The sequence below is a fragment of the Schistocerca americana genome, chromosome 7 (genome assembly GCF_021461395.2).
Source record: "Schistocerca americana isolate TAMUIC-IGC-003095 chromosome 7, iqSchAmer2.1, whole genome shotgun sequence".
Lineage (NCBI taxonomy): Eukaryota > Metazoa > Arthropoda > Insecta > Orthoptera > Acrididae > Schistocerca > Schistocerca americana.
In genome coordinates this window covers 107,807,445-107,816,990 of record NC_060125.1, presented here as the reverse complement: position 1 = coordinate 107,816,990, position 9,546 = coordinate 107,807,445, and the positions used below count along the sequence as shown (strand labels likewise).

The window sequence follows — 9,546 nt, the reverse complement described above, 5'->3', positions numbered from 1 at the left end:
AAATGTCACCGCGAGTTGTAACTAATGGCCCCCCACACCATGAAGCCAGGGGGGGGGGGGGGGACCTTTGTGTGTGGTCGAATACAATCCGAAACAGGCCGACCACCAAGTCCACGCTGTTCGCGTGTACACCCACCATCATGACTGGAGACAACAAAATGCCGTTCCACTCACCAGCCGACCCTTTCACCACATCAGAGCAGCCATGTTTGGCGGTGTCGTGGTGTCAGTGTGGCCTGGCCAAAGAAACGTGTGACTTTAGTCCTGCTTGAAGCATACAGTTGCCAACGGTCCTTGGTGATACGTCAAATGCTTCATGTGCCCAGATTTATTCCTTCGATGACGTTCAGTCGCCCATTGTTGCTATTACAATACGTCGATCTTGGTGTGCGTCGGTACCACCTGTACGTCCAGAGCCTGATCAAAGGGTGTGGAAATATTCCACCGACCACCGTTGACAGTAGCGACATATCATCGGTACACTGTGCCCGACATGTGCAGCAGTCTGTGAATACGTTAATCCAGCTTCCTGCAGGCCCATAATGCCACCCCGTCGCCGGGGCATGGTTTTTCCCTAGAATGAATGCTGCACACAGTGTTCATCTCTAGCCTCAGCACAGTTACTGCCTGCGGAATCAAAACAGAAGACGCACAGACAGGCCTCCAGAGCGCAATCTTATCGCCGAAGACAGCAGCAAATGAATTGCTAACATCACAACACCTCAGTATGCGCATATTATACCCCTATACCCCGGTGCTACTGAAGACAATCCGTGAGGGTGCTGCATTATTTTGCGGCAGTTTGTTTATATGACTATATGCTAGCCATTTACAGTTTTTTTAAATAACTAATTATCTCTACTCAAGAATTCATCTACGACATAGATGGAGGAACATTTTTAACCTACATTTGAAAACACTTCAGCTATCTGTCAGACATATTATTTCCATAAGCAGTTTATCAAGCAGTCTTCTAGTTGTATATTCCACCCCTTTCTGTGCCAGAATTAGATTCATGCAAGGATAATGCGAATCATTTTTCCTTTTAATGTTGTACTTTATCTCTGTTACTCTCATAGATGGATTGTTGAAAGCAAATTTCACAAGCGTACTGTGAGGCTTTGGTTAATATTCCAAGCTGTTTAAAGAGAGGGCAACGGCCTTGCCGCAGTGGTTACACCGGTTCCCGTGAGATCACCGAAGTTAAGCGCTGTCGGGCGTGGTTGGCACTTGGATGGGTGACCATCCAGGCCGCCATGCGCTGTTGCCATTTTTCGGGGTGCACTCAGCCTCGTGATGCCAATTGAGGAGCTATTCGACCGAATATTAGCGGCATCGGTCAAGAATACCATCATAACGACCGGGAGAGCGGTGTGCTGACCCCACGCCTATCCGCATCCTCCACTGAGGATGACGCGGCGGTCGAATGTTCCCGGTAGGCCACTCGTGGCCTGAAGACGGTGTTTAAAGAGATACCTACAAGACTTAGGTGTGTGAAATCCATACGTAATTCTAATTATTTTCTTTTGTGCAAAGATACTTTTTGTCAAGTGGGGAGTTGCCCCAGAATATTATCCCATAAGACACCAATGAATGAAAATATGCTGCATATGTTAAAATATTGAGTTCTACATCCTCAAAGCTGGCATCTATTCTTACAGCAAAAGTAGCTGCACCTGAGGGTTTCAGCAGGTTCTGTTTGTGCAGTCCTAAAGCATGGACAGCTCACCGACGTCAAGAAGGCGCCGAACTGTTCGCCAATGGAAAGAGCGGCCACCGTCACACCTCTAGGAAGACAGAGTTCAGCGCCGACTTAACCAGCTGCCCATCGCTGGTCGGTCCCAGTTCGGTCGCAGACTTCGAGAGCATCAGTACTGAGTAATGGCAAGACGATACTTAGCCTGCATTCTGCGAATAGTAACAGAGAAATTAAGTTATATCTCTTTTCTTTTTAGAAATAATGTTTCCTATTAATTAGAAAGTTTAATGTACAAATAATTTTCAATTCCTGCCATCGGCGGTCGCGACTTTTCTTCTTCCGTGTTTGCATCGGTGCTGACTCCTACAGCAGCTGACACACCTGGCGCCGCTGTTTGCAGAACCAATGTTGCCTGCCTTCGCTCTTCATCACTCCGTCACAGTGCATCATGAGAGGCAACGGGCGAATTGCGGCGTCCTGGAAATATTCTAAGTTCAGAGTTGTCGGCCACCGCTCGGGCGGCGCAGCAGGCCCGAGCTCGTCAGCATCCGCAGTGGTGCCTCACAACGGTCGGAGCGCGTGGTCCACCGAGCACAGGGCTGGGAATTCCTCGGTGACGCTGTGCGCCGGGAGGGCCAAAGATGGCGGACTTTGTGAAACCTTAATGGCAGACATTTCACAGTTCGTACAGAATGATACCTCAAAAAGAAACATGTACATTACCATTATTTGTACGACGATTCTGATGGTGTAATCAGATTTTCAATCTATTTACTAGTTTAAAGTTTAGTATCTGACGATAAATTATACAAGCAACACTCAGCAACGAATTTCCAAAATCTAAACGGTTCATTCGATTTCGTCGATCTACATGTCCTTAGAAAGCTATGAGTGTAAACCTACATTGGTATGAATTACAGGCATGTAACTTAAATAGCACATGAGTTATTGGAGGTCAAAGTGGCCGATTACTATCGATCGCGTCAGGCCATAAGTACTCCACGTTGTTGTTGTTGTGGTCTTCAGTCTTGAGACTGGTTTGATGCAGCTCTCCATGCTACCCTATCATGTGCAAGTTTCTTCATCTCCCAGTACCTACTGGAACCTACATCCTTCCGAATCTGCTTAGTGTATTCATCTCTTGGTCTCCCTCTACGATTTTTAGCCTCCACGCTACCCTCCAATACTAAATTTGTGATCCCTTGATGCCTCAGAACATGTCCTACCAACCGGTCCCTTCTTCTCTCGTCACGTTGTGCCACAAACTCCTCTTCTCCCCAATTCTATTCAATACCTCCTCATTAGTTATGTGATCCACCCATCTAATCTTCAGCATTCTTCTGTAGCACCACATTTCGAAAGCTTCTATTCTCTTCCTGTCCAACCTATTTATCGTCCACGTTTCACTTCCATACATGGCTACACTCCATACGAATACTTTCAGAAACGACTTCCTGACACGTAGATCTATTCTCGATGTTAACAAATTTCTCTTCTTCCGAAACGCTTTCCTTGCCATTGCCAGTCTGCATTTTATATCTTCTCTACTTCGACCATCATCAGTTATTTTGCTTCCCAAATAGCAAAACTCCTTTACTACACTCCTGGAAATGGAAAAAAGAACACATTGACACCGGTGTGTCAGACCCACCATACTTGCTCCGGACACTGCGAGAGGGCTGTACAAGCAATGATCACACGCACGGCACAGCGGACACACCAGGAACCGCGGTGTTGGCCGTCGAATGGCGCTAGCTGCGCAGCATTTGTGCACCGCCGCCGTCAGTGTCAGCCAGTTTGCCGTGGCATACGGAGCTCCATCGCAGTCTTTAACACTGGTAGCATGCCGCGACAGCGTGGACGTGAACCGTATGTGCAGTTGACGGACTTTGAGCGAGGGCGTATAGTGGGCATGCGGGAGGCCGGGTGGATGTACCGCCGAATTGCTCAACACGTGGGGCGTGAAGTCTCCACAGTACATCGATGTTGTCGCCAGTGGTCGGCGGAAGGTGCACGTGCCCGTCGACCTGGGACCGGACCGCAGTGACGCACGGATTCACTCCAAGACCGTAGGATCCTACGCAGTGCCGTAGGGGACCGCACCGCCACTTCCCAGCAAATTAGGGACACTGTTGCTCCTGGAGTATCGGCGAGGACCATTCGCAACCGTCTCCATGAAACTGGGCTACGGTCCCGCACACCGTTAGGCCGTCTTCCGCTCGCGCCCCAACATCGTGCAGCCCGCCTCCAGTGGTGTCGCGACAGGCGTGAATGGAGGGACGAATGGAGACGTGTCGTCTTCAGCGATGAGAGACGCTTCTGCCTTGGTGCCAATGATGGTCGTATGCGTGTTTGGCGCCGTGCAGGTGAGCGCCACAATCAGGACTGCATACGACCGAGGCACACAGGGCCAACACCCGGCATCATGGTGTGGGGAGCGATCTCCTACACTGGCCGTACACCACTGGTGATCGTCGAGGGGACACTGAATAGTGCACGGTACATCCAAACCGTCATCGAACCCATCGTTCTACCATTCCTAGACCGGCAAGGGAACTTGCTGTTCCAACAGGAGAATGCACGTCCGCATGTATCCCGTGCCACCCAACGTGCTGTAGAAGGTGTAAGTCAACTACCCTGGCCAGCAAGATCTCCGGATCTGTCCCCCATTGAGCATGTTTGGGACTGGATGAAGCGTCGTCTCACGCGGTCTGCACGTCCAGCACGAACGCTGGTCCAACTGAGGCGCCAGGTGGAAATGGCATGGCAAGCCGTTCCACAGGACTACATGCAGCATCTCTACGATCGTCTCCATGGGAGAATAGCAGCCTGCATTGCTGCGAAAGGTGGATATACACTGTACTAGTGCCGACATTGTGCATGCTCTGTCGCCTGTGTCTATGTGCCTGTGGTTCTGTCAGTGTGATCATGTGATGTATCTGACCCCAGGAATGTGTCAATAAAGTTTCCCCTTCCTGGGACAATGAATTCACGGTGTTCTTATTTCAATTTCCAGGAGTGTATTTTAAGTGTCTTATGTCCTAATCTAATTCCCCCAGCACCACTTGACTTCATTTGACTACATTCCATTAAGTTACACGAAAAAACGGTAGCAGCATCCTTGTAAATATATTTATTCGTCTATGTCTCTCTTTATATCCGATATATACTATTCATGAAGAAATAGGTCAAATATTTATAGTGTTCTAGAAAGCACGGAGACATTACGCTACCGGCCTACCTTTCTCCTATTCCTTTGATATATGTTTATTTAATTTGTTTATGTATTTAATAATGTGTGTTGGAGCGTGCTTATGGTCCAGCCGTGAGAATATTTCTTTAATTTCAAGTTATTTAAATGTAAATCCAGTATTTCGAATGTGTTTCATTATGTTTTTGTGGGCGCATTGGATTGAAGACATGGCGCGAGGTCTCTAGCCAATCACAGCGCTCGTGAATGGGGAGACTGGACGGAAGCGAGCTCGGAAGAGAGGACACGCGAGTACGGGAGAGGACACGGGATGTGCTGGACAGTACGGCGGCGGACGCAGAGTCGCAAGAGGGACTTGCAGAGTGTGGAGCGGTTTACGCGTGGTCGCGGCACATAGAAATATTTCTTAGTGCCGACTTGTGTACTTGTGAGATCTCCGAGGCTTATGCAGTGGAGACGTAGTATGCGTATAAAGTGAATGTCTCGCGAGCTTTGTAGTTTTTCATAACTAATTATGTGCAGTAGGAATCTATTGTTTCCCTGTTATTCAAATTATATTTTATTTAATTGCTGGACCATCGACACCATTAAGTGTTTTGCAGAAATATACGGCACTCTCAAAAGTACTTCTACTATCGTACTCACCATTTAAAGTCGTTAAGATAGTACCTGCAGATTTTATTTAATTGCAATCTTTAATTTACAAATTTATATGTTACATTCATAATTCGCAACTGCCGAGTGATAGAAACCTTCGACGATTCGATTAATGCGTGGATTCTTATTGTATACTGTAGTCTCAGCAGTATTTGGTCTGTAATGCGGCAGCTGCGCATCCCAGCCCATAGACGACGAAGCCAGCCAAAACTTTTAATATTGCAACGTTGAGTCGGAGGGTACGTAGTTGGGGGCCACCACACCATCATCTTTTTTCTGTTTCGAAGCCCGCAGTCACATTCACAGGAGCACTGCTATTAATTGTGTTCGTTCTTCCAGACTAGCCGCAACGCTTCCGCTATCTGTTGCATCTAATTATTTTGTTGCTCCCCTCCTCTCATTAAAGTGGTCTCTAACCGCCTCCTACACCACCTGCGCCTACGCCTCCGGTTGCTGCTGGGTTTTCTCTAATGCAGTTTATCCAGTTTCAGAGCCCCCTAATGACGCAGTTGACGACGACAGTCCAGCAGCTTATGCACACTGAAGCTGCTGCTGCATTAACCTCGCACAGCAGCCAGCTATATTCACGACACCTCCTCCAACATTTCGAGCTTTCAGGGAACACCAACAGTAACGGAACGAGTATTACGCTCAGTTCGACGCTCGTTGTACTACACATCAACTGCAAGCTACTGTGAAACTTTCTTATTTTATTGCCAACGAACGGCACAGCAGTTTACTGCCTCACTCAACAAGTTATTCTCGACTAGTAGGCTGGAGTTGCTAGTTTTTAAAGATTTAGTTTCTGCCTAAGTTTTACGAGGCTCAGGAACAGGCTGCTGCAGCTCGCTACAAACAGCTGTAGAGCAACTGTCAGTCCACTTCCGCGCACACCAGGAGGAAAACTTGCCGATCAGAAGCCGAACGCTGATTGGTGGACAGCTACCAATCGCTGACGACATGGACATCCACGAATAGCCTCTTTCCTTCCAGCTTTCCTTACGCCATGACTAGCCAATCATATTAGAGGGCCAATTAAAAGTTTTACAACAGTGACGTCAGATATCGACAGTCTGTAATAAATAGAAGCACATATCCCCATGCAAAACCAGTCGTGCCCTGAGGAAGGCCGTTGCAATTCGACCGAAACGTCGGTTTCAAGTTTATTATTGTCGTTAGTTTTTTGCAATGACGCGGCATAATACCCAGAAGGATTTTAATCACTATGACACCGGCCGCGGAAGCCTACGTTCTTATATCGCTACAAGTTCTTTCGATTGCAGAAAAAGCTAGAGCAGACATACCGTCAGTGGGTCACTGAAATTCAGGGTTTAACATGACAGTGTCATTTTCAATGTAGCTGTTGACAATACTACAGTGACGCAGTATTTCGTGATGCAATTGCATAGAATGTGCCAGACAGTAGGATTCGTGAACAAATTCGGAAACATTCTGGTCCTACTTTGAAACAAGTGTTACAAGTTATTGAAAGTGAGGACTCATGTGATAGTGCCCTGGAAAACTTTGAGGTAGCTCCCGTCCGCAGTGTAATGCAAAATGATAAACACATATGGCCTTGCAACCGACCGCCACGTGCAAACTCGCCACCGCACCATGGAGATTGTAATCAAGCGTCATTGCGTATAGCTGCTGTGAAATCGTGTTCCCGCTGATTTTCCACGCATAAGAGACAAAATTTCCCTTCGCGGAAAGAGACTTCCTTTGCTTGTGCGAAGCCAGGACATGTACAGTCTGTGTGTTCGCAACAGAAACTGAACTCTCCCACGTTCACTCTCATTAGCACGGAGCACCTCCCCACTCTGTGACTGTAGTTTTTTCTAAGCCGGCTACCATTGCTAGTAATGACCAAATTCAGGGTGTGCCTTCGTCCCACCCAGGTGCCGTGCAACTTCAATCAAACAAACTGTTTGTTAACTTAATGACTGCTGGACGCTGTGTGCGACTTCATTTAGACCGTAGCGCTTCCGTTACATTGCTTAATTGTGCCACTTATGAACAGTGGGGCTCGCCACAGTTGAAAAAACCTTGCACGCAACTTGCAGGATATAACGCTCAGCACATTTCAGTGCTTGGTACATGCAGTTTGCCTGCCACATTACAGTCTCACACCAGAGCAGTGACATTTACAATTCTGCGTTCGCGAGGCTGCGAAAATATTTTTGGGTTAAGTTCTTTCGATTTGTTTGGTCTTTATGTTTAGGACAATATACTTTCTGTTTCTGCTTTCCACACAAAAGACAGTGTCACTCCTTCGACTGAGGAGTTTCCTGATTTCTTTTCTGAAGGGTTGGCAGAGCAAATAATTTTGTGGCGCCTGTTACAATGTAGGTCAATGGGTAACCTAAGTGTATTCGGTCGCTTCCCATCCCTCAAGCACTTAGAGACAAAGTTGCAAGTGACCTTAAAGAATGGCAACACAATGGTGTTATTGCCCATATCCAGGATACTCAGTGGGCTTCTTCCTTCACAATCTCATGAAAGACTTCGTCTTTGTGTTGACTTTAAGTCCACTGTGAATCCACAAACAATAATTGGCTCTTATCCGCTGCCACGCCCTGAGGAATTATTGGACAAACTTGGCGCAGGCCGCTATTAGGACGCAATTTTTCAAAAATTGACTTACGTGTTGTGTATTTGCAAATTACGCTAGACGACGAGTCTCAGAAAATGTTTGTGGACAACACACATTTAGGGTTGCTCATACTTTGGCAGTGCTTCAACGGCTGCCATATTGGCTCTGAGCACCATGCGACTTAACTTCTGAGGTCATCAGTCGCCTAGAACTTAGAACTAATTAAACCTAACTAAGGACATCACACACATCCATGCCCGAGGCAGGATTCGAACCTGCGACCGTAGCGGTCGCTCGGCTCCAGCCTGTAGCGCCTAGAACCGCACGGCCACTCCGGCCGGCGGCTGCCATATTCCAACGGTTTTTAGAACAGCTTACGGCAAAGGTTCCATTCTGTTCAAATTATTTGGACGATATTATGGTGTCAGGACGTACACCGGAGGAACATATAAGTAACCTTCGCACGCTTTTTCAAGTACTTTCAGCTGCAGGTTTGAAGTGTCGCCTGGACAAATGTGCCTTTTTTACAGACTGAAATTCAGTACTTAGGCCATTTTCTTAATAGCCAAGACGTTCAACCTCTTCACTCACATTTGCTGGCCATCCGGGATCTCCCTGCCCCGTGGAACGTGACGGAACTGCAGTCACTTCTCGGGAAGTTGGCATATTCGGTTTATACCGAACGCAATCCAGATCGCGGCTCCGTTGCATCGTTTGCGCCTCAAGAATGTGCCTTTTGTCTGGACCAAAGAGTGTCAGGATGCATTCCAGAAACTTAAAAATGCCTTGTTGAGTGGCAGATGCCTTTTCCATTTCGATCCCACTAAGCCTGTGGTTTTGGCAATGGACGCTTCATGGTACGGAATCGGAGCTGTGCTCTCGCACAGATTTGGTTCGTAGGACAAGCCGTTTGCTTTCGCTTCCAAGTTATTGACCAAGACTAAATGCAACTCTTCCCAAATCGAGAAGAAAGCGCTCACTATTATCTACGGCGTGAAAACGTTGCACCTGCTTCGTCGCACGTTTAACCTAGTGACGGACCATAAGCCGCTTTAGACTTTGTTTCATCCGTCCAAACCTGTTACGCCACGCACGGCTCAGAAGCTGCACCCTTAGCTTTGTTATTGCCTCAGGATCAGTAAGAAATATTGTACCGACACACTTCGAAGCATGCAAATGCGGACGCCCTTTGTCCTCTTCCTGTTGCTCCTGATTCTGAATTCGATGCTACTGCCTCATTTTGTTGTGCGAAGGACACTGATCTTTTATAGACACTATAGGAAAATTGATCAGGCCACAGAAGGAGACCCTGACTTAAACCTTTTGTTGCACTACTTCTGTACTACTTGGCCTCGATGATAGAAGCCATTCAGAATTCATTTGTGC

General features: G+C 47.3%; 1 pseudogene; it reads left to right on the top strand.

Moving 5' to 3' along the window:
- The first annotated feature begins 1,152 nt into the window (after positions 1-1,152).
- LOC124623562 lies at positions 1,153-1,270 on the top strand (annotated as a pseudogene).
- Positions 1,271-9,546: the final 8,276 nt, after the last annotated feature.